A 23262-nucleotide genomic window follows, 5' to 3' on the forward strand; every position below is an offset into this window, starting at 1 on the left:
GGGGGCTCACGGACATCATGAGAAAACTCATAGCTTCTCAAACTCCCTCAAGACCAAACGCAAACACTACATCGGCACACTCAACGTGAACACACTGATGAAGACAGGAAAGATGAAACAACTGACAGACACTCTTGAAAAATTTCTAATCAAAATACGTGCACTGCAAGAAACACGATTCACAGACGAAGACCATTTCACCGCGGAGAATTTCAGAATATACAAAGGAAAACCATCCAGACAACTGAAAAACCTAAGGCTTTTTGGCACAGGATTTGCAGTACACAGGTCCATCACGGACAGCATAATAGACTTTTCGTCACCAAACGAAAGAATCAGCACCATCACAGTGAAATCAGCCAACAAATCCTACACAATTATCAACGCACATGCAACGACTAATGACCATCCAAGATGTATTGACTTGGCAGAAAATCCTAAGAAATTTTGGTCTTATGTCAAAGCGGTAGGTGAATCAAAACAAAATGTCCAGACACTCTGTGACCAAAATGGTACTGAAACAGAGGATGACAGACTAAAGGCCGAAATACTAAATGTCTTTTTCCAAAGTTGTTTCACAGAGGAAGATTGCACTGTAGTTCCTTCTCTAGATTGTCGCACAGATGACAAAATGGTAGATATCGAAATAGACGACAGAGGGATAGAGAAACAATTAAAATCGCTCAAAAGAGGAAAGGCCTCTGGACCTGATGGGATACCAGTTCAATTTTACACAGAGTATGCGAAGGAACTTGCCCCCCTTGCGGAGGAAGTAACATTGAGAAAAAATTTTGGATATTTGAAGGTAATGTAAAAACTGAGTTTCTATATTGTTGTTAAACATGGAAAGTGAGAAAGCAGCCAGTCCATAACTGCGATACATTCAACAACTGATATCTGAGGAACATCCTAGGGATATGGTGGCCAAATGTCATGTTTAACGAAACACTCTGGGAAAGAACCAGCTAGAAGCCAAATGAGCTGCAAATAAGAAGCAGAAAGTGGAGATTGTTACGACATTTACTTAGGAGACACAATGAACATATTGCGAAGGAGGCTCTTCATTGAGTGCTGCATGGACGATGGAGACGAGGCAGGTCCAAAATGTGGTGTAGACGACCAGTTGAAGCAGAAAGTCAACAGCAAATATATATAAAATGATCGTGAATTACCGTAGTTTAAATGGTGTATTATTCTCAACAAGTTGGTGAATATGATATGGTGTGTTTTAAGCAACTAGTTATATTGTTGCAAGCTTATGGGTATATAGACGCATTATATCCCTGTGAGTACATGACTCTGAGCCATATAGGAGCGTTTCACTCCTCACTGTTCCACGCTACATTATTTGCCCTTTTTTTCCATTTAACTGTGTGACCAATCTTTTTCTGTTGCGTTTACACTCTGAGCAGTACTCCAAATACGTTGTTGGCGTTTTACTATTATTTTACATTTGTCACAAAGCCTGAGCACATTTTAGATTACATACTTAAATTGGACTGTGGCTTTTAAAACTGAACAGGCTTGTTTTTTCATCCATCTTTCTTGAGGCTCAACTAACATATAACTTGATTAATTTTAGTTCTATTTATTATTTCGATGATAGTAACACTGTTATGGACAATATTGTTGCTGTGTTGAGTGACAAAACCTTATTAGAAATTTGTTGAATATAAAAAGACAATAATTATTTCTCATTAACTTTTATAATGTTGCATACTATTAGTCATTATGTGGGAAACATGTATATGTATGGTATAATACCATAAGTAGCACCTTCTTAGAACAATTCCAAATGGTCGCTAGAAAAGAAAAAAAAATTCTTAACATTGAATCAAACACAAAAAGCCAAAGATCTTGTAAAAAAGTGAGTGATATATACATATTCTTGTGAGGTTCGAGAAATAATTCTGTTGAAAAGTCACTATTTATGATGTACATCTAATTTTGTCTTCAATAAAGTAATTACATAGAAATGGTGTACTAAGCTAATGACGAACATCATTGAGATGTTGCACTTAGCTGACAAGTAAAAGTGAGCTTATGAAGCAACGATTTTTGTAAGGTGTTCGGATTAAAATGAAATGATTGGAAAATAAATGAATTTGTTATGATCATGATGACGATAGCATTCTTTTCAACAAATTTATGAACTTTTTAATGTTGGATAATTGTTTGAAATGCTATGATATTTATGATTGGCTTGGCAATGAATAGTCATGTAACATACAATGATATTTATTTTGATTCATGTGACGTGCATTTACTGGAAGTGCATACAATTTATTTTAGTAAATGAGGGGATGGTTATTGGCAAGAAAGATATTAACATGGCAACTATGAATGTTTTTCTACAATGAAGAACGGTCGCCATTTATAGGTAGAGCAGTGAATTAGTGGTAATTAACTGAGGATTATATTATGATAAAACTTTGGTGCTGTCTAAATCTTGTTACCAACTGCTGAAATGGACAAACTAGACGTCATAGCTAATAAAAGATGGAAACATTAACGATAATTCAGTGAGATTTAAGGGAGAACCTGCTTACCCTTCACTATGTGTGATCCCCTTATGCTATGGACTTTGAGTTCACAGGGTGTCCTCATCAATACAGATATCCATACTGTAGATACAACGACCGTGGAGGGATCTCTGTTGAAATATCAGACAAACATATATCTCCTAAGGAGAGGGTCCAGCCTTTCCGGCAGTTGCAGGGCAACATTCTTTGTCATTGGCTGATCTGGACTTGTAACTACAACGAAAACGAACCTGCTGTCATGGTACAGTGAAACAGTTGAAAGCAAGTGGAAACTACAGCTGTAATTTCTTCTGAGGGCATGCAAATCTAATGTATGGTTAAATGATGTTGTTACCCATTCCACCTCTGGGTGGAGATATCATGAGAACGATAACTCTCATTCAATAGATTGAGGAGTGTAATATTAGACCGCTTATCAGGTAGGTTAGAAAATTTAAGAAGATTAAAGTTAGATATAGTGGGAATTGGTGTAATTCAGAAGCAGGAGGAAGGAGCAGCTTTTCTGGTAAGATGATTACAGGGATATAAATAAAAAATAAAATATGGTAATGGAGGAGTAAGTTCAACAATGAATACCAAAGTAGGAAAGTGCTTAAGCTGCCCTGGACAGCACAGTGAAGAGACTGACACTAAAGCCGCATCTGCCACTGTAGCACCAGTTCATATGATAATTAGTTCTGCAGATGATGAAGAGATTCTAAAAATGTGTGATGACACGAAAGAAATTATTCTGATAGTTCAGGGAGACGATAATTTAACTGTGATGGCGGGCTGGAAATCGATAGTTGGAAACGAGGAGGAAGAGGCATAGCAGGTGAATATGGACTGGGGGGGGAGGAATGAAAGAGGACTAGCTTACTAGAATTCTGCACAGAGAATAGTTTAATCATCGCTGACACTTAGTTTCAGACTCATGAAAAAAAGAATGTATGCTTGGAAGAGACTTGGAGACACCTTAAGGTTGCAGATTGATAATAGAATGGTAAGACAGAGACATTGGAAACTGATTTTAAAACATAAGACAATACAGGGGCCAGATACAGACTCTGGTCACAATTTAGTGCTTATCAACTATGGGCTGAAAGTGAAGAAACTGCCAAAATGTAGGACATTAAGGAGATGGGACCTGGATAAAGTGAAAGAACCGAGGGTTGCTGAGATATTCATATGGCGCATTAGGCAACGATTGACTGTAACAGGGAAGAGGAATACAGCAGAAGACGAATGAGTAGCTTCGAGAGATGAAATTGGAAGGAAGGCCAGAATTGGACAAATTAAACCTCGTAGGCTCTGGTGTCTATTTATTAGCAGTGATCGTTTCATAACTTCTGTTACTGCTAATAACTACACACCAGTTACCTACGAGCTGTAATTTGTACGCAAAAGCAGTGAAGATGATCATTATGTGATCGAAAATCGATTTTACTGTTAATAAAGCATAATAATTACTGCTGACCTTCCTCCTAATTTTATTTATCATATGGTCGTTGTGCACACAGCACTCCATGGAGTCGCCAATCAATTTGAGAGATGAAATAATGAAGGCAGCAGAACATCAGATAGGTAGGACAATATTGAATTCAATTTAGTAAAGAAGGAACTATAAAAATGGAGGAAATGAATTAGGCGAAAGGAAATACAAACGTCTAAATAATCAGGTTGACAGAAGGTGCAAAATGACTAAGCAGGAATGGCCAGAGGACATATGTAAGTATTTAGAATCATATACTGCTACGAGAAGGATAGATACCGTCTGCTGGGTCCTTTGGAGAAAAGAGAAGTAGCTGTGTGAATATCGAGACTTGAGACGGAAAACCAGCCCTAAGCAAACAATGGAAAGCTGAAAGATGAGAATAAATGGATGGTCTATATAAGGGAGATGAACGTGAATACAATATTGTAGAAATGGATGAGGACGTAGATGAACACGAGATGGAAGATTTGATACTGCGAGAGAAATTTGATAGAGCACTGAGAGACCTATGTCGAAACAAGGCTAGAGGAGTAGACGACATTCTGTCAGAACTGCTATATAAATGGGAGAGCCAACAAAGACAAAAGTCTTCCATTCGGTGTGCAAGATGTATGAGACATGCGAATTACGGTCAGACTTAATAGAAAAATATAATAATTCCAACTTCAAAGAAACCAGCTGCTGACAGGTGTGAATATTACCGTACTGTCAGTTTAATAAGTCATAGTTGCAAAATACTAACACGAATTCCTGACAGAAGAATGGAAAAACTCGTAGAAGCTGACTTTGGAGTAGATCAGTTTGGATTTAGTTTGAAATGTATTACCACATGTGGCAATACTGAGATGCAACTTACCTTAGAAGATAGTTTAAGAAAAGGCACCCCTACTTTTACGGCATCTATACACTTACAGAAATCTTTTGATATTTTTGACTGGAATAAAATCTTTTCGAAGGTAAAATAGAGGGAGTGAAAGCCTATTTAGAACTATTACATTAACCAGACGGCAGATGCAAGTGTCGCAGGGTATAAAAGGGAATCAGTGGTTGATTAGGAACTGAGACAGGCCTGTAGCCTATCCTGGATCTTACTCAGTCTGTACACTGGGCAAGCAGTAATCAAGACCAAGGAAAAGTTTTGAGTAGGACTCAAAGTTCGGGGAGAATAAATAAAGTCATTGGAGTTGAAAACAGGTTGTTTTCGTTGATCCATTATGGTTGCAGGACAGCGGCTGGTCATTTATTTATGAAAAACTAATCAGTAAACACCCATACGTTTTTAGAAATTGTTATTTTATTTACAAGATCAGTTTCGGCAATCCATTAACTCCAGCTCCAGGCGGCTGCGTGTTAAAAACAACTAGTATATGTATAGTATACAAAAATTAATATTCTAGAAAATGAAGAGTAGTGAGATAAATTTTCAAAAACCTACAAAATGCATTGGGCGGTGTTAAGAAGTGTATCTGTGCACACAACGCACAACAAAGTAGAATAAGTACACGAGCTGGTTAGCAACGAAATTAACTATTTTGACATCACAGAGTTATAATAGAACATGTCAAACATTTCAAAAACATAAATTAGAAAGTCTACAAAATCAGAAGCACAAAGGAATAATGCTTATCCAGCTTTTTTAAAAATATATCCACAATCCTTACAGATGAGAATCACTCTTGTTCTTAGGATACATTATCCGCACTCAAATTAAAAACTCGCAATACGACGTAACAAGTACACGATATTGTGAATACCTATTGATTAAGTAACACTAGTGATATTTGAGATGTATTTATGACAGTATCAAAAATCTCTACCAAAAACCGGCCGACAAATTACTATGTAAATGATGGTAAGTGAAGAACCTGCACGGGATACTCATAAAATAGTCAGAGGGCATAATACTGTGTCCCAAGTAATTAATGAACGATATGACTTATTGTGTCTTAAACATCAATTAATTGGCGGTGGAACAAACAAGGACCCCAAACACCATACTATTATTTTGACGATATATTCTTTGTATAGGGGAAATAAGAACTAGGCACTCAGACTACAAGACATTTTTAACACTTTATACCACAAGTATCATTTCGCTATGGGCTTTCATGTTGAGGACTCTCTTAACTTTTTTTTATTTACAGGTAAGTAGGAATGGCCAGTGTTCAGAATACGAGGTTTCTCGTAAGCCGACTGCAAAATTGTCATTATTGCTGCGAATTACGATCATCATCCATTACAGAAGAAAGCATTCTTTCTTTCAGTGTTTCACAGGCTAAAATTATTTGCACCTGACCAGGTGGCAACTGCATCGAGAAAGCCTCCATTGTAAAGATAGGGATTGTAAATGGGTTTAGAGAAAGTGATGGAAAGGAAGTAGGTAGTAAAATTCTGTCAAAGATGCGCAAAGTGAAACGTTTATATGCTATTAACACGCTGGGGAAGCTCCTACGACAAAATATAAGACTTCCGCTTTATATATTTTGCAGTTGGTAGTCTATAAAATTAAGTGTGTAGATTGTGACTACTTTTACATCGCACAAACTGAAACCAGTTCTGAAATCGACATAGGGAACCGGTCATCCTGGCTGTGATAGTAAACAATGAGATCATTTACGTCAGTTCATCAATCAGCTTCGTGACATCGAAAACAATTTACAGATTCTTCATTACAAGAGTAGAGATGTTAATTTGGATACCTCAGAGGACCTAGAAATTTTCATACATATAAGGCGCTTCCATGACCGATTAGTTAATGACCAGATCAGTGGAGCAGGAGATTGGTTTTTAATACTTTTGATAATGGCTTCAATTGCCGTTGGAAATACTACTTGTAAGCTCATTGCGGCCACCGTTTATAACACCAAATGTGCAGTGACATTTGACGATGCTTTGAGTATATTTTAAAATGCATTTATTTTCATATTTGTATCATTTGCGGTCATGTCTTACACGTTTTTATGCCTTTTCGCTTCACTTCGCTCATTGTGCCATGCGCGGTTCGTGTTCATGCCTTTTATTGTTTGTCATCTTCTCTTACGGTACTGCCGCCTCGTTTTCTTATTCCATTTACTGGCGTCACTAACTTCCTGCATTATCTGCCGTGAGTGGCAGCAGCAGCGCTTATCGATAAGTGCACTGTCGTACCACATCTGTAGCGACCGATAGTATTTCCGGGTCGTCGTGTGTCTGGAGTTCAGTTGTGAGCTCAGTCGGGACGCAGCAGAAGTGAAGTAGGGACAGCCAGGATTTGCCGACCGCTGGCCACACACGTGAACTATCCGATGGAAGCACATTTGAGCGGAGACGACAGTTGGTTGGTCGTTCTGCCGGTCGTCTCATCGGGCGTCATGTATTTGGTCTTCTGACCGCTTCTGGACCCTTTCAATTGGTCTTCTTGCGGGACGTGGTTCGGCTTCTTCCTTGTGAAGAGATGTCGGGTGGCCAATGGGCCGGTGTTCCCTCTGCATGGTTGGATCTGAGCCAGTGTCTCCGGGTCGCCGTGCGTCCGAGTTGAGTCCAGACGCAGCAGCAGTGAAGTCAGGGACGGACCAGCAGTGAGTTGGTGGATGGAGTCGGTGGAGCGAGTCGGTGCAGTGAGTCGACAGAGTCAGTCAGAAGGCAGAGAGTCGCATGATAGACGTCGGCTCTGAGTCCCAGTCGCTTTTGGGTTGTGGACTGAGCCGGGATCGTCGTTTCTCGGCTGTCGGACGAGTTGGCAGTCAGTATCAGGCAGGTCCACACAGTGCAAGTACGCCCCAGGACCGTGGTTGACGCCGACGGAAGGCCATTGCTCGTTCGGTCGGCTTGTCGTCGGATGGCGACATGTGGTCTGCTTATCATTGACACCAGTATCAGTCGGGCAATAGTGGGCAGCCTGCAACAGTCGGATCCGTATGGTGTTAGTATTCGCCGGAACCACTGTGGGCGAAAATGGGCTGCCGTTGGCCGTTTGCTCGGCCAGTCATCTCAGTAGACGACGCCTTGGACCCTCAGAACGAACAACATTTCCAGAGTTGGTATATGGCTGGACCTTGTTGGTTCGTTAGGACTGAGCAGCGACGTAGTCTCCACAGTGTGGACCCAGGCCGCGGAATTTGGCGGCGGGCACGCGCTGTTACAATTGGAAATGACGCTAGCTGTGTGAGTGGCTTTTCGCTTTCCGCCGAAGCAGGATCCTCAAGTTTAATAGTTACTTACCAGTTCTTAAAACTCGACTGTTACGATTTGTTCGTTATTTGTGGATTGTTGTTTCCTCAGTCGTTGACGCGTGTGATAAAAAGTAGTGTGTTTTTTTGCCTAGAATCTGCAGCCTACCATAGTCACTTGACAGCTGTGATTTGTTTTCGGTATTCTTTTAAACTTGTCTTGAGTGGTGTTTGATGCCTTGATCATGGTGAGGCCGAGTTTGACGTTATTGGTATCTTGGTTTATTCTTCATCGGCCGATATTTTCCATTAATCGTGCAGTTGGATCTGACCATTGGAAATTGGTCAGATTGTTGGTTGGACGTGAACCGTCCCTAGGTTGTGTTGCCTTTCGATTACTAGGTTGTCGATCTGGTTGCCTGTCTCACGTAAACGTGCGGTATTGTTACCTTCCCAGGCCGATCCTTGGAACCTTCTGAGCGCCGCTCCGTGTGTTTTACATAGTGATTTCCTTTTAAGTACTATGTGTGGCCTTCAGCCGAGTTTTAGCTTATTAAAATTTCAAGGTTTTTCTTCTTAGACGTTCAGCCGTAAAAGAAATTGTTTCTTGTTTGGTATGTGGCCTTCAGCCCAGTTTCAGCCTATCAAAATTAAAATTGAAAATTCCTTCTGCCTAGGCCTTAAGCCATAAATTGGTTTCAAGTTGGTATGCGACCTTCAGCCGAGTTTTCAGCCTTTCCAACTCAAAAGTTGAAAAGTTCTGTCCTGGCCGTAAGCCGTAAGATATATTTTCAAATTTTTATGTGGCATCCACCCGAGTTTTCTAGCTTAAATTAAAAATTGGAAATTGCTTTGTCTGGGCTGTAAGCCGTGAGTTTGTTTGGGTCTCGTATGAGGCCTTCAGCCGAGAGTTATATGAAGCATTTTAGGATAAAGCCTTTAGCCGATTTTAGTTTCAATTTAGAAGCTCTTCCCTTTAGGCCTTAAGCCGTAAAATTGTTTTCTGCATGGTGTGTGGCCTTCGGCCGAGTTTTAACCTCTCTTAAATTAAAAATTCAAAATCCTTGTCTTGCCCTTTATTCACAAGATTGTTATTGTTTATTAAGAGGCCTTCTGCCCAGTTTACACGAAATATTTTAAAATAAGGCCTCCAGCCTTTTCAAATTCAAAGCTCTTCTTACTAGGCCTTAAATTGTTTTGCTGATATGCGCCCTTCGCCGAGTTTCAGTCTATTTAGATTAAACTTTGAACATATTTATCTCGGCCTTAAGCCATAACGGTGTTCTTGATTAATGTGAGACCTTCAGCCAAGTTCTTTGGGATAAATTTAACCTGAGGCTTGCAGCCTAGTTATATTCAAGATAAAAAATTTTTTAGCTAAAGAAGTGAGACCTCCAGAAGAACTCCTGTACCTCAATTCCTAGCTTAGGCCTTGTGCCTTGGATTTTAGATGTGGCCTTCAGCCGATCTAAATTAAATCAAAGGAGGTCTTTCGTTAAAATGTTGAGAGGCTTGATTCTTGCTTGTGTGATTGAGTGTTTTAAGAAATAAAGTTTATATGTTGAGTGCAACTGACAGTAACATATTTAGGCCCATTACCACAAATATAACCGCATCCGTTCTGTCCTGCTAGCCCAGGGATTTCAGTCAGTAATGTGGATATACATCTTATATTAAATTTCCTTATGATACTGGCGGCTCCGCCACCTGGCGTTGTATTATCCCAAGGGTTTTGGAATATATACTGTATTCGAACATTATGAAGTACCTCGAAGAAAACGATTTATTGACACATAGTCAGCACGGTATCATAAAATATCGTTCTTCTGAAACACAACTAGCTTTTTATACTCATGAAGTAATAAGATATGTGCCACAGGGCTTTCCAGAATTCATCGTAAATTCCGAAGCCGTCGCTAAAATACACTCACATGTGGTCAATTATTGGCAGATTTTCGGAAGTTTTTCGGTAAGAAGGCAATCTCGTATGCTTCGACATAGGTTTTGAATCTCCTGCCTGAAGGGCCAGTAAACTGGAGCATGATATCTTATATACCACACTTTTGTTCAATTTTAGAGAATTTTATTTATTATTTGGACTAGAAGGTATCCTTACTCATTCACGGTGGTGAAAGAAATCGTTATTTTTAAAAAATATCTGAGCAATTATTTGTGAAATTCGGCTATATAAGTGAGGCTTCATTCTTGTGTATTCGTGTGCATAGAGTGCATCTTTTCTGTGTAGCAATTGACCATGGAAATATTTTATTATTGTGCCAAATTCGGTGGTAATTCTATTTTCTTCCAAATTAAGTGAATGTGCTTTGTGGAGTGGGGCCTAAATGCTCCATGTTTGTGTGGTGCGAATTGGTGTTATATAACTTCTGTTTTTATTGTATTTTGTAGATTTTAATAGCAATGTAATTTATGCTATTGTCGTCCTCATGCTACACAATTAATTTCATACCATCGTGGAAAATATTGTATTGTGTAAGCAGCGCTCGAGTCCCCTCCCAAGTGTAATCATGTACATACAATTTATCATTAAAATACCTCAAGAAGTATATTGTTTTTTATGGAGCCTATTTACTTCCTTGAAAACATTAATTTCCAAATGAATCAGAGATCCATTTGTCAGGAAGCTTGACCTGGACCCTCTTTCTGCTGATAAACTTTCCCATTACAAATAAGCTGATTATGAGACTGTATCATTTCCAAATGACGGTAAATTCTAATTTTTCTGAGACAGATACACTTTTGAAACTTCCTGGCAGATTAAAACTGTGTGCCCGACCGAGACTCGAACTCGGGACCTTTGCCTTTCGCGGGCAAGTGCTCTACCATCTGAGCTACGGAAGCACGACTCACGCCCGGTCCTCACAGCTTTACTTCTGCCAGTATCTCGTCTCCTACCTTTTATGTTTTACTACATTTTTAAATAACGTAGGACCCTTATACTGCTGATAAACTTACCCATTAAAAGTAAGCTGACTGTGAGACAATATCATTTGCAAATGCTGGTACCTTCTCATTTTTCTGAGACAGACACCCTTTCATGTTTTACTAAATTTTTAAATAAAATACCAGAGTCGCTGTGTATTTTTACGTTTTTTATTACACACGTTTATCCATACGTGCCTGCTACTATTGAGGTTGGTATATTTCCAATGCTAAAATTTAAATCTCCCATAAAGAACATGATTATTTTATTCAAGCTCTTAAACATTACTTGTAATTATTTGTGAAAGTCAATATTTCCATCTTGTTTCTATTGTTCTTTCGATTACACTTGTATCTGTAAGTCCTACTAATTCAATGCGTTCATTTGCGTTTCCTAGTCAAGTATTTTATTATATTATATTCTCGCCCTGGAGATGGCAACATTTTTACTTCCTTTTTGTTCGTTTTTCTCTTACTGTAGATCAAAGTATAGTTTTTATATATTCATTTCCAGATGTTTTCTTCTTCGTTTCTGTAACTGATGAAAAATATGTTTTACATTCTCTGAAATGTTTCAACCATCCCTTCGTACACTCTACTGTTTACTATCTTGTCCGTGTCACGTTCATAGATTAATTTTCACAAAGAAGGTCTTTAACTTGTAATTGTTTACGTTTTGCGATGAAGTCATTGGTTCACTCCTTCATAATACTCGAAAGAACTAAATCTTCCTGTCACTGGAAAACCATGAGAGACCACTCGGAATTTCTTAATGTAACCACTGCAAAAATCCACTCTTGGTGGGAACGCCTCATTTGCGAACTGCGCATTATTCCTTGAAGGTCGTGTCCACACTAACATACATGTGAGCCCGGGGGGTTTTCAGAATTGATCGGAAATTCCGTGGCCCATAGCTAAAATACACTCTTCTGTGGCCAGTTAATGGTAGATTCTCCAGTGTTCTGGGTAAGAAGGCAAGCTTGTGTGCTTGGAACCAGGGTTGGATACTGCTGCCTGAGTTGGCGGTAAAATGGAGTATGATAGTTTATTAACCCCAATGTTGAATTTTACTGAACCAGTCTTTATGCTGTAGACTAATAGATACCCTAACTCATTCGTAGTGGAGAAATAAATCGTTGTTTTTAAAAACTGCTTGGTAATTACTAGTGAAGTTTTGACCAGATATCTGTTGCCTGATTTTGAGTACGACATTTGTTCATTTTTAATTTCCTTGTATACTTTATGATACTATGTAAGCAACTCTTTATTCTCATCTCTTGCGCCAGTATGTGGTAGCAAGACCTTCTTTCTTCTGGTAAACTTTCCCATCGAAAGTAACCGAATTATGCAACCATATTCCCTACATAATGTCAGTAACTTCCGATACTTCAAAGGGAGACATCGTATATACTCTACTAAGATTTGAAAAAAGACAGCGAAATTGCTGAGTGTTTTCCGTTTTCATCATAATCGTTTCACCAAAAGTGCCTACTGCTATTGAAATTCGTATGTTTTCACTTCTATCGTCTTGGTCTCCCGTGAAGAAAAACTGATTTTTACGCAAGTTGCACAATATCATCTGTAATAGGTTGCAACAGGGCTTCTAGTAGTCAATATTTCCTTCATCTGGAGCATTAGCTGCAATTATTCTTGGTATTGATCATATACCTTCAATCTATAATAATACAGTGCGTCATTTTGAATTTCATAGTCAAGCGTCTTAGCTTACTATTTTCTTGCGATGTAGAGGCAACAGCTTTACCTTCTCTTTCTCCGTGCTTTACACCACTGAAGATCATAGTATAGTCTTCTACAATTTAGTTCCACATGTTTTCTTATGTGTTTCGGTCATTTATGAAAAAAATCTATTTCATGTTCTTACAAATATTTAGCTGATACGAGCCACTTAAGATCAATTCCCTAATGTACTAGAAGGAAGCTTTCCCAGGTTCATTAACCCATTGTCTCTTGCTCCTGTTTCTCACCCTTGTCGTATCCCAGTTATCTGTTCTGCAATTTACTTTCTGTTACGTCAAGTGCTGTATACCTTGACACCTACAAAACGTATACTGGGTACTCCAAGTACGTTTATTCCGCCTCTGAGTGGGGTACTGGCCCATCGCTACTACAGAAATTTTGCCATGAGTGATCCTACCACCCACTACACTGTCATCTATCAGCTGATTTAGCATCTATGAACTTTTTTTCCTTTTTGATTTGTGGATGGCAAACCAAGTCATTCTGATGTTGCAGCGATCATTGTTTAAACTTATAAAATTTTTTGTGCGTCATGGTGAACCGGTGACGACGAGTTGTCAAACAAATTTGTGAGCATATCAGATATATCAGACGCATTATCTAGAAACGTGGATAAGCTGTGGAACTCAATACCAGACCAAATATTTACGTAAAATTTCCAGAAGTTCATCATTATTGAAGTATCAGAATTGAAAGTGGAACTGAGCACAAAAGGTGCCGCAGGAGAAATTTTTAATTGTGAAGCTTGGATTATGCCTGTGTCATTTCAAAAAAAGTTTGTGAATTAATAGATTATTGTGGAAGAATTTTTTCCAGATGTTAATTGTCTTCTCAACATGTGAATGAGGTTGATTTTTTCCATTGGTTTCCAGCAAGGTACACGGCTGGTTGTGGAATTTGTTATTATAAAGTTAGTTTCATGTGTAATACTGGATATGTTTGTGAATGTAGGTTTCATTATGACACTACTTTGACTGATATTTTACTTATGTACAGAAGTGCATGACAAAACTATATTGTGGTGCAACTGAGGACAGTAACAGCCTCACCAACAAAGTCAAAGGCACCTTATACGCCTCTGCTCCATCTGTAGAACGAAGGAAATAACACTGACGACCAAAATGCTGATACTTGAAAGTAATGTAAAAACTGTGCTTCTGTGTGAATGTGAAACATGGAAAGTGACAAAGCAGCTAATCCCTAACCTGCAGACATTCAACAACAGATAGCTGTGGAACATCCTGGAGATAAGGTGACCAAATGTTACCTCTAACGAAACACTCCGGGAAAGAAGCAGCAAGAAGACAGCTGAGCTGCTGATAAGAAGCAGGAAGTTGACATGGTTAGGACCCACATTTAATAGATCAAATAAACACATTGCGTAGGAAGCACTATATCCTATGCTGCATGGACGATGAGGACGAGGCAGGCTCAAGGTGAAGTGGAGATTATCAGGTAAATCCGAACGCCAATACCAAGGAAGAGGATGGGAGAAACTGAAAAAAAATATCAGAAGACAGAGCAAGATTGCAATCCTTTATTGCAGGCCTATGCTGTATTATTATCTCATTTTTTTTCATTTACCTATCTAGCCTATCTTTTTCTGCTTCTTCAACACTCTGAGCACTACTCCAATTACATTTTTATCATTTAAATATTGTCTCATATTTACCAAAAACCTAAGTACATTTTCGATTACATACTTCAACCATTCTGTAGCTTTTAAAACTGAACAGGCGTCTTTCTTCATCCAACTTGCTTCAGGCTCAACTGACACGTAACTCGATTAATTTTAGTTCTGTTAATTCTTTCAATGACATAAATGTTACGGGGTATGGAAAACTTGTTGCTGTGTTTAACAATAAATCCTGACAAAAAACATTTCTAATGTAAAAAGACAGTAATTATTTATTATTCACTTTTCTAAAGCGAACTACTAGCATCATTATGTAAAAAAACAGGCATCTGTAAGGTACAATGCCGTAAGTACATGGATAGTCTATGTAAGCGAGATGAACTTGAAAACAATATGAACTGCTGTAGAAATGGGATAGCCAATACGACCAAACTCTTCCATTTGGTGTGCAAGTTGTATGAGACATGCGTAGTACTCTCAAACGTCAAGAAAAATATAATAATTGCAATTTCAAAGATATCAGATGCTGACAGATGTAAATATTACCGTACTATGAGTTTAATAAGTCATGGATTCAAATAGCAAACACGAATTCCTTACACAAGAACGAGAAAACTGGCAGAAAGAGACTTGGGAATAGATCAGTTTAGATCGAGAAGAAATGTATTAACACATGTGGCAATACTAAGCCTGCAGCTTACCTTAGAAGATAGTTTAAGGAAAGGCAACCCTCTTTTTAAAGCATCTGTAGACCTACAGAAATATTTTGACATTGTTGACCGGAATACTCAAATTTAGAATGTAGCAGAGGTAAAACACAGGGAGTGAAAACCTATTTAGAACTTTTACATAAACCAGACGGCTGCTGCAACTGTCAAAGCGCGTGAAAGGGAATCAGTGATTGATAAGGAACTGAGACGGGGTTGTAACATATCCCTGATCCTATTCAGTGTATACAAAGAACAAGAAGTAATCAAAACCACAGCAAAATTTTGTGCGAGACTTATAGTTCAGGGAGAAGAAATAAAATCTATAGGGTTTGCCGATGACAATGTAGTTATGTCAGAAACAACAAAGGGCGTAAAGGAGAAGTTGAAACGAACGGACTGCCTCTGTCGATCATTGGTGGATACGGGACAGCGGCTGGTCAGATATTTATGGAAAACAAATCTCCAAACAGTTGTACGTTTTTAGAAATTATTATTTTATTTACACGACCAGTTTCGGCATCCCATTAATGCCATCTCCAAGTGGCTGCATGTTAAAAACGAGTACACGTTTTGTAGGTGTCAAGGTATACAGCAGTTGACGTAACAGAAAGTAAATTGCAGTGGTAAAAATCCTCAAAAGCTTACAAAATGAAGTGTGCAGCGTTAAGAAGAGAATCTGTGCACACAACTCATAACAAAGCATCGATACTAACTACTTTCACCCCACAGAGCTGTAATCGAACGTACCAAACATTTCAAAAAAGTTTAATAAATCAAAAGCACAAAGCAATAATGCTTGTAGAGCTTTATTATAAGAAATACCCACAACATTTACAGATGATAATCACTCTAGTTCTTGGCAAAAATTATTCCGATTGAAGATAAAAACTCGCGATATGACATGGAGTACACAGGAACGCGCATACCTGTAGCCTAAGGAGCACTAGTGATATTTCAGATGTAGTTATCACAATATCAAAAAACGCTACCAGAGGCAAAACATAACTGCCGACAAATTACTAAGTGAATGGCAGTAAACTTGCAGGGGATACTCATAAAACATCTAGAAGGCATCATATTATATCCGAAGTGAAGAATGAAACGTCATGACTTGGTGTCCCTTAAATGCCACTTAATTGGGGGAAAAATAGTAGAGTGGAACAAACAAAGAACCACAAACACCAAATTTTTATGTTGACGATATATTCGTCGTTTTTAATAAGCGTAAGGATGAGTCGATCAAGCTACAATAAATTTTCAATTCTTTACACTAAAATTTTAACTTTATTACGGAGTTTTTTTTGAAAGCTAACTTAACTTTTTGGATTTACAGGTAAAGAGGATGGCCAGTGTTCAGAACACCAGATTTTTCGAAAGCCAACAACAAGAGATGTCATTATTGCTGCGAATACAAGAAATGTTTCCTTTGTACAGTGTCTCATAGGTTAAGACAATTTACAATTCACCAAGTGGAAAACGACAGGCATATATCCACCACAGTAGATATAGGGACTTCTAATGGATTTAGAGAAAGTAATATTATGGAAATGGGTGAAAAATTTTTGTCAAAGACTCACAAAGGGACCAGTGTAAAGAAGGAAGATGTCATATATGCTGCTAAGACCCATGTTGGCCTAACCTCTCTGAAGACTAGTAATGAGTTTAAAAAGCATAATATGATGGTAAGTTTCAAGCCGGTCTACAAGTTTGAGCGTGGAGCTTGTGACAGATTTTACTTCGGACAGACTGGGGGCGAGTTCAGGACCAAAATAGGGAACAATGTTATCCTAGCTGTGGTAGTGTACTAGGACCTCATTTTCGTCAGTGCACCCATCAGCTTAGTGGCACAGAAAACAAATTACAGTCTTCATTATGAGAGTAAAGTTGTTTAACTGGATATCTTGGAAGACTTAGAACTTTTCATACATAGAAGACCCTTCCATGAAAGTTTACTTAATGAACACATCACTGGAACAAGAAATTGCTTTTTCATACTTTTAATAATGTTTTCAGAAGCGATTGGAAGTAAAATCGTACACTCTTTGCGGCCACCCTTTATAACAACAAATGTACAGTGACGTATGCTGCAATTTTGAGTATATTTGCATATGCTGTAATTTTCACATCCGTATTTTTGGTGTCACCTTACAAGTTTTTATGCCTTTTCGCTTTACTTTTGTCATTGTAAGTAATCTGGATATACAATTGTTTTAAACATCCTTACGGTACTGGCGGCGAAGCCACCTGGCGTTCTGTTAGCCCAGGTGTCCTCTATCGGCCGCAGCGCGCATTAACTGCCACTCTGGCTCTGGAAAATTGGGTTTCTGTCTATGCGAGTGGGAAGCTATTGTACCTGAAGTACCATATGCATTTCTTGATGTACGGTATTTACAACTGCCTCTTGAGCTCGTAAAATTGCGTATGGTATGTACATTTTCGCCTACCGTGAGACCTTAGACTTATTTTAATTTTTGTACCTATGTTAACCATGCAATTGTGTATACTTGTATTCGTGTTATGGGAAGAGTTTGTAATCTCAAACTTTAATTGCTGACAGGTCACCAGTAAGAAATCCCCAAAACAGCTACACGATTTTTTCACCAACCAACAAGCACTTTTAGAGTCAATTTTATTATATTTGTCATGGTTTCCTTCTGGTGCCAGACATTTCAGTCTTAGATAGAACAAGTGATCCTCCTTTTTGCGCCAGTATGAACGTTAACTAGTATCCTTTTGCTTTGTAGTTCGGTTGGTTTTCGTACACTCACTCTGCTTTTAACCTGACCCTTTCCCTCAGTAGCTTCTGTGATATAGCTTTCTATGTGTTAGTTACTATCTGGCTGGGTTTCATCATTCATTACAAAGGTTGGTATCTTGTATTCACAAGTGAACAGTAATGACATAGTCAAGTGAGACCCCTTATGGTTGATATGTTTCTTGGGGTTCTCTGCTTGCTCCTACCTAATATTTTCCGGCCACTTAGCTGATGTTTCAGGAACAACAAGCCATATCTTTTCATCTTTATTCTGGTGTATAGTGTTACGCCCTCAAGGTATTTCATGAGTATCGTCCGCATATTCTTTTGTTACCGTCATTTACTTAGAAATTATGTTGCCCTTTGGATTTTTCCTCTGTTAGCGTTTTTTGGTATTGTGTTGACTACATCTGATCTATCACTCCTGCTGATAATATTTAGACAATACGTATGCAGAATATAGTGTACTCCACATATCGAGAGATTTTAACTTTAGTGAGCGTAGTTTTTCGTAAGAACTAGGGGGATTCTCATCTATAAGAATTTTGGATATTTTTTTATAAAAATCTATACAAACTATATTCGTTTGACCTTCTGATTTTGTACATTTTCTGTGTTTGGTATGATCTATTACAAGTCTATGATCTCAAAGGAACTAGTTTCGATGCCAACCCGTGGGTGTACGTAATCTGCTTTCTTGTGCTTTTTGTGCATGGGTACACTTCTTAGCGCTGCTACTACATTATGTAGGTTTTAAGCGCTTTTATTTCTACCCCTCATTTTCTGTAATGTCAACGGTTGTATATCTTGACATATCGTTCACGTATGCTGTTTGTTTTTAACATGCAGTGGCGTAGAAATTTAATAAAAACTTCTGAAAATATACGGCTGTTTGGTGATTTTTCTTTGCCAAAAAGAATGGACAGTGTCTTGAAAAGAGAATATGAGATGTATATCAACAAAAGCAAAACAAGGGGATGGGAGTGTAGTCGAAATATGATCAGTACCATTAGAAGGTGTAAAACTGACTGCCCTGATTTCTTCTGAACAGTGAGTTCTTACACTGGTTATGAAATGCTGTTAAATAGCGTGAGTTCGCCTCAAGTGTGTAGGTTGCTGTTAACATGAGGACAAATGAAAGGTCATATTTCTAATATTATTGAGATTACTGTAAAGGATGTTTAAGTGTGGTATTTTTGCTATTTCTTATTTTGTACTGATGCATGATATAAGAGAAATTCGTTACGTCTCAACCATCCTTCATGTTATAGGTTGACATTTGTATTCGGTTACACATGTGATAGGAAGTCCATTCTCAAGGCAAGGACTAGATGCTACCTGTGATGGGAAGTCCGCTTTGAACACAAATTCAAGATTCTTTCTGTTGTAAAAGTCAAGGTCATCTGAAGTAATAATTTTTTGTTAACTATCTCAGTTCATCATATAGTTCAATTAGAAAACATGTAAATTAATAATCGTGCTGCTTAAGAGTGGCCTACATCCACACATTACGTCTCACTGGCAGAGCAGTTCTCACAAATGCATTAGCGACCTATTAACTTTAAAAGCTGTCTTAATCATATGCATGTATGGACGGAGTCGTTGCTGAGGTGGGGAAGGTGTGGAGGGGAACTGGTATGCCAGACATTTATCAAGTGTCCGGTACCAATTTATTCGAATAAAGTGTACAATAGATCTTCATGTGCTATGTAAACATTCCTTCTTCTAACTTTTTGAGTGATGCAAGCAAATAGGACAGTAACAAAGAAGAATAATACCGGAGTACTAACAAATTTAATTCTGATTCGAGATATGAACCTGTGAAATAACATTTATCGTATTATACGAGAGAAGTCAAAAAGTAATAAACTCTTCATTTTTTAAGATGTTAAGAATGCAACTACTTGGGTTGACAGCACAACATTGACGATTAATTTAAGTATTTTCAGTATAATTGACCTCTATTCTCATTATATGGATCAGGCTTTTAACAAAGGCATATACAGTTAAATCTCTGGTCCTGCTTCTGAAGCATTTGATGCAAGAAAGTTTTCACAGCGTGCTCATCTTCAAGGTGAATCCCAAGATGAGCTTCTTTTAGTGCCGAAACAATTGGAAGTTTGATCGTCATTAAAAAGTAGAACATTCGCCATAACTTTCATTAGGCGAATTCTCTGAAGATGTGCTTTAAAGTGCTAGGGGGTAGTGAAGTTTCGGTCTGTATTGATTGATCATCCCTGCGCCAAAAATCGACCATAAGCACACACTCTGCATTCCACAATACTGTAATCGTAACGTCTCTGCCGATATCACGGTTTTAAACTTTACCTCTTTCAATGAGTTTCTGTGATGCCATTCCATTAATTGCCTTCTTGATTCTGGTTAAAAAATGAAACCAAGTTTATTCTTTGGGCAGTTAATTTCTAGAAATTCCTCTCCGTCCAAACGGAAGCGCTGCATGAGTTGAGAGGCCATTCTTATCCTGGCCTCTTTATCGTGATCGGTTAACGTTCTTAGTACTCAAGTTGCACAAATAGTCCAGTGTCCTAGTTGTTAAATAATCGCAATCACCCTGAATTTACTGAGGGAGGTAATGCGAAACAAATCATATGCAGTCAGCCGGTGACCACCATGGACGATGTCGACTCGCTGAATGTTATGTGGAAGCCTTAAAAGCACCAGTCTGCCGCTCAGCGGTTCGTCAGCCGACGGTGTTTGCCCTTCACTTTTGTTACAGTGATGAATACATCTTCTAACGCTCCTGATATCCACTGTTGAACCACCGCACACATTTTCTTTCTTCCATTAATACAAATGGGAGTTTCACCTTCTGCATTCAAAAATTCTGTCACAGAACATCTGGTGACAGGGGAAGTTACTGCGGCACTGGTTTGGAAGAGAAGCGATGAGGAATAGCGACAAATTAAATTTTTCGTTTACCAAACTGTATTTAAGGAGGTGAAAGTAGATGGCATTCGATCTTGACTAATCTTCGTACATAACATATGATGCAATAGCAATAATCTATATCTCATTGCTTAATGGTAAGAAATAGTTCTCTTTTTACATAAAAATGAAAATATTCATCGAAGGACTCTTCTTGGAACTATGTTTCGCGGTGGTGAATGCGACAGTATTCAGTACAAAGGAAGTATGAACAATAACGTCTTGAGTCACGGATTATTTCATGATTTATTATTTCACACATCGCATTATTGTTATTGGTAACATTTCTCTGAGTCCCTTCACTCAGCTTAAGCCTTATTTTACTGTCGTACGTCGTTTTTTACTGACGCTACCGTGCCGTGCAAATCGTTCCATGCATCATATTACTGGTGCAGAAAGGTATATTATTGACGGATGAAAAGTAGTAATTTAAAACGAGTTTTTAAAATTTCTAAAATAACCATGAGTACTAGAAGATGCCTACACATTCAACCTTCGTAATTTTATGCAAGTGACTTGCTATTTGCTCGCTCAGATGGTGGTCTAATGTTACCAAATTGGTTTTTGTCTTTTTTATGATGTGATAAGTTAGGTCCATATGCCGTGCAATACCTAACCCACACGCGAGGAGATTTCAGTGAAGAGCCACAATGCTAGGCAAGCTTTGGGGGAAGATTGTTGACGGATCCAGCCCTCTATCTCAGACCCGTCCTTTTCTACTAAAGTGCAGTCCTCGTCGTTCCGATCTGACCAGAGACCTCTAACCAGCGAATGTATGTTAAATCGGTGGATTTTCGTTGTTTATCCGGGGTCCCAGGACTCCGCGCGCTACTCGAAAGGGCAGAGATCACAGGCGACGTATTTCTGTAGTTGCGACTATATTTCGGCGAAAGTAAGGTCTACATTGCAGGAATTTATTTTCTTATGGTGAATTTTTGGATTGTGAAACCCATTTATATCGTAGAGAGGATGTTAGTGTGCACGATAGCAGGAAGGAATTGAGGGTAGTCGTCGGCAATTTATACGCTATGCGCACATATTTTTCTCAAAAGAATTAACGGTCAGTTGATTGCAGGAACTCAACACCTCGCCGTATAGATCTGATTCAGAATCTTGAGAACTCCTCTGAGAACACTCAAACATCGACATGATTGGAGCATGACTTTCTTCAGCTTTGAAAAACTCCAGGAACTCCAAACAATGGTAAACAATTATTCTAACACAGTTGGGGGATAATAAAATGATGAACATATAACAAGAAAATTTCTATTGACACTCCCACAGGGTTGCTTTACATAAAGGATTATCAAAAAGACAGTCTGATTTCGATTGCATTTGAGTGCATATGGAATGTAGCGGGGCACCCTATGTGGGTATATAAGCACTAACATATAGGCAAAGAGATTTGAGTGACATTCGTGTCTTTTCGAAGTGCATTCGGTAAATGCAAAGACGTTTTTCGGTACGAAGGCAGTCTTGTGTGCTTGGACACAGGTTTTGAATCTCCTGCCTGAGAGGCTAGTAAACTGGTAACTAATAATTTATATACCACACTGTTGCTAAATTTTAGGGAATTTTATTTATTCTGTGTACTAGAAGGTATCCTAACTGATTCGCAGTGGAGAAAGGAAGCGTTATTTTTGAAAAAAGGTTGAGCAATTAATTTCGAAATTGGGCCTAGGTAAGTGATGCTTTATTTTCGTACTAAAATGTGTATAACCTTTCGGTATTCTGTGTAGCTAATGACCATGGCAATATTTTATAGTTGTGCCAAATTCGGTGGTAAGTCTGTTTTCTTCCAAATTAAGTGAGTGTGCTTTGTGGAGTGGGGCCGAATTGTTCTGTGTTTGTGTGGCTTAAGTTGACGTCATGTATCTTCAATTTTTGTTGTATGTTGTAGAGTTTAATAGCAATGAAAATTAAAATATTGTAATCCTCATGCCTCACAATGAACTTCATACCATCGTGAAAACTATTTTATTGGGAAAGCAGTGCCCAAGTTCCGTGTCTTGTGTCATTATGTAGATCCAATTTATCATCAAAATAGTTCAGTTAATATAGTGCCTTTATTGGAGACTATTTACTCCCTAAAAACATTATTTTCTAAATGATTCAGAGATACATCTGCCAGGAAGCTTGATATACTACTGCACATAGCTGGACCCCTTTCTACTGATAATCTCTCCCATAAAAATTAAGCAGATTATGAGACTATATGTCCTTTTCCATTAAAAGATTTCGTTAAACATTAATATTTAAATAATTTTTAAGAACTACAATAAATTTCGTTCTTTACATGTGTGAAATTATTTTGATAACACTAAAGCATAAGAAGAAGCTTCCTATCCAGTC

This window comes from Schistocerca americana, chromosome 8 (assembly GCF_021461395.2).
Source record: "Schistocerca americana isolate TAMUIC-IGC-003095 chromosome 8, iqSchAmer2.1, whole genome shotgun sequence".
Taxonomy (NCBI): Eukaryota; Metazoa; Arthropoda; class Insecta; order Orthoptera; family Acrididae; genus Schistocerca; species Schistocerca americana.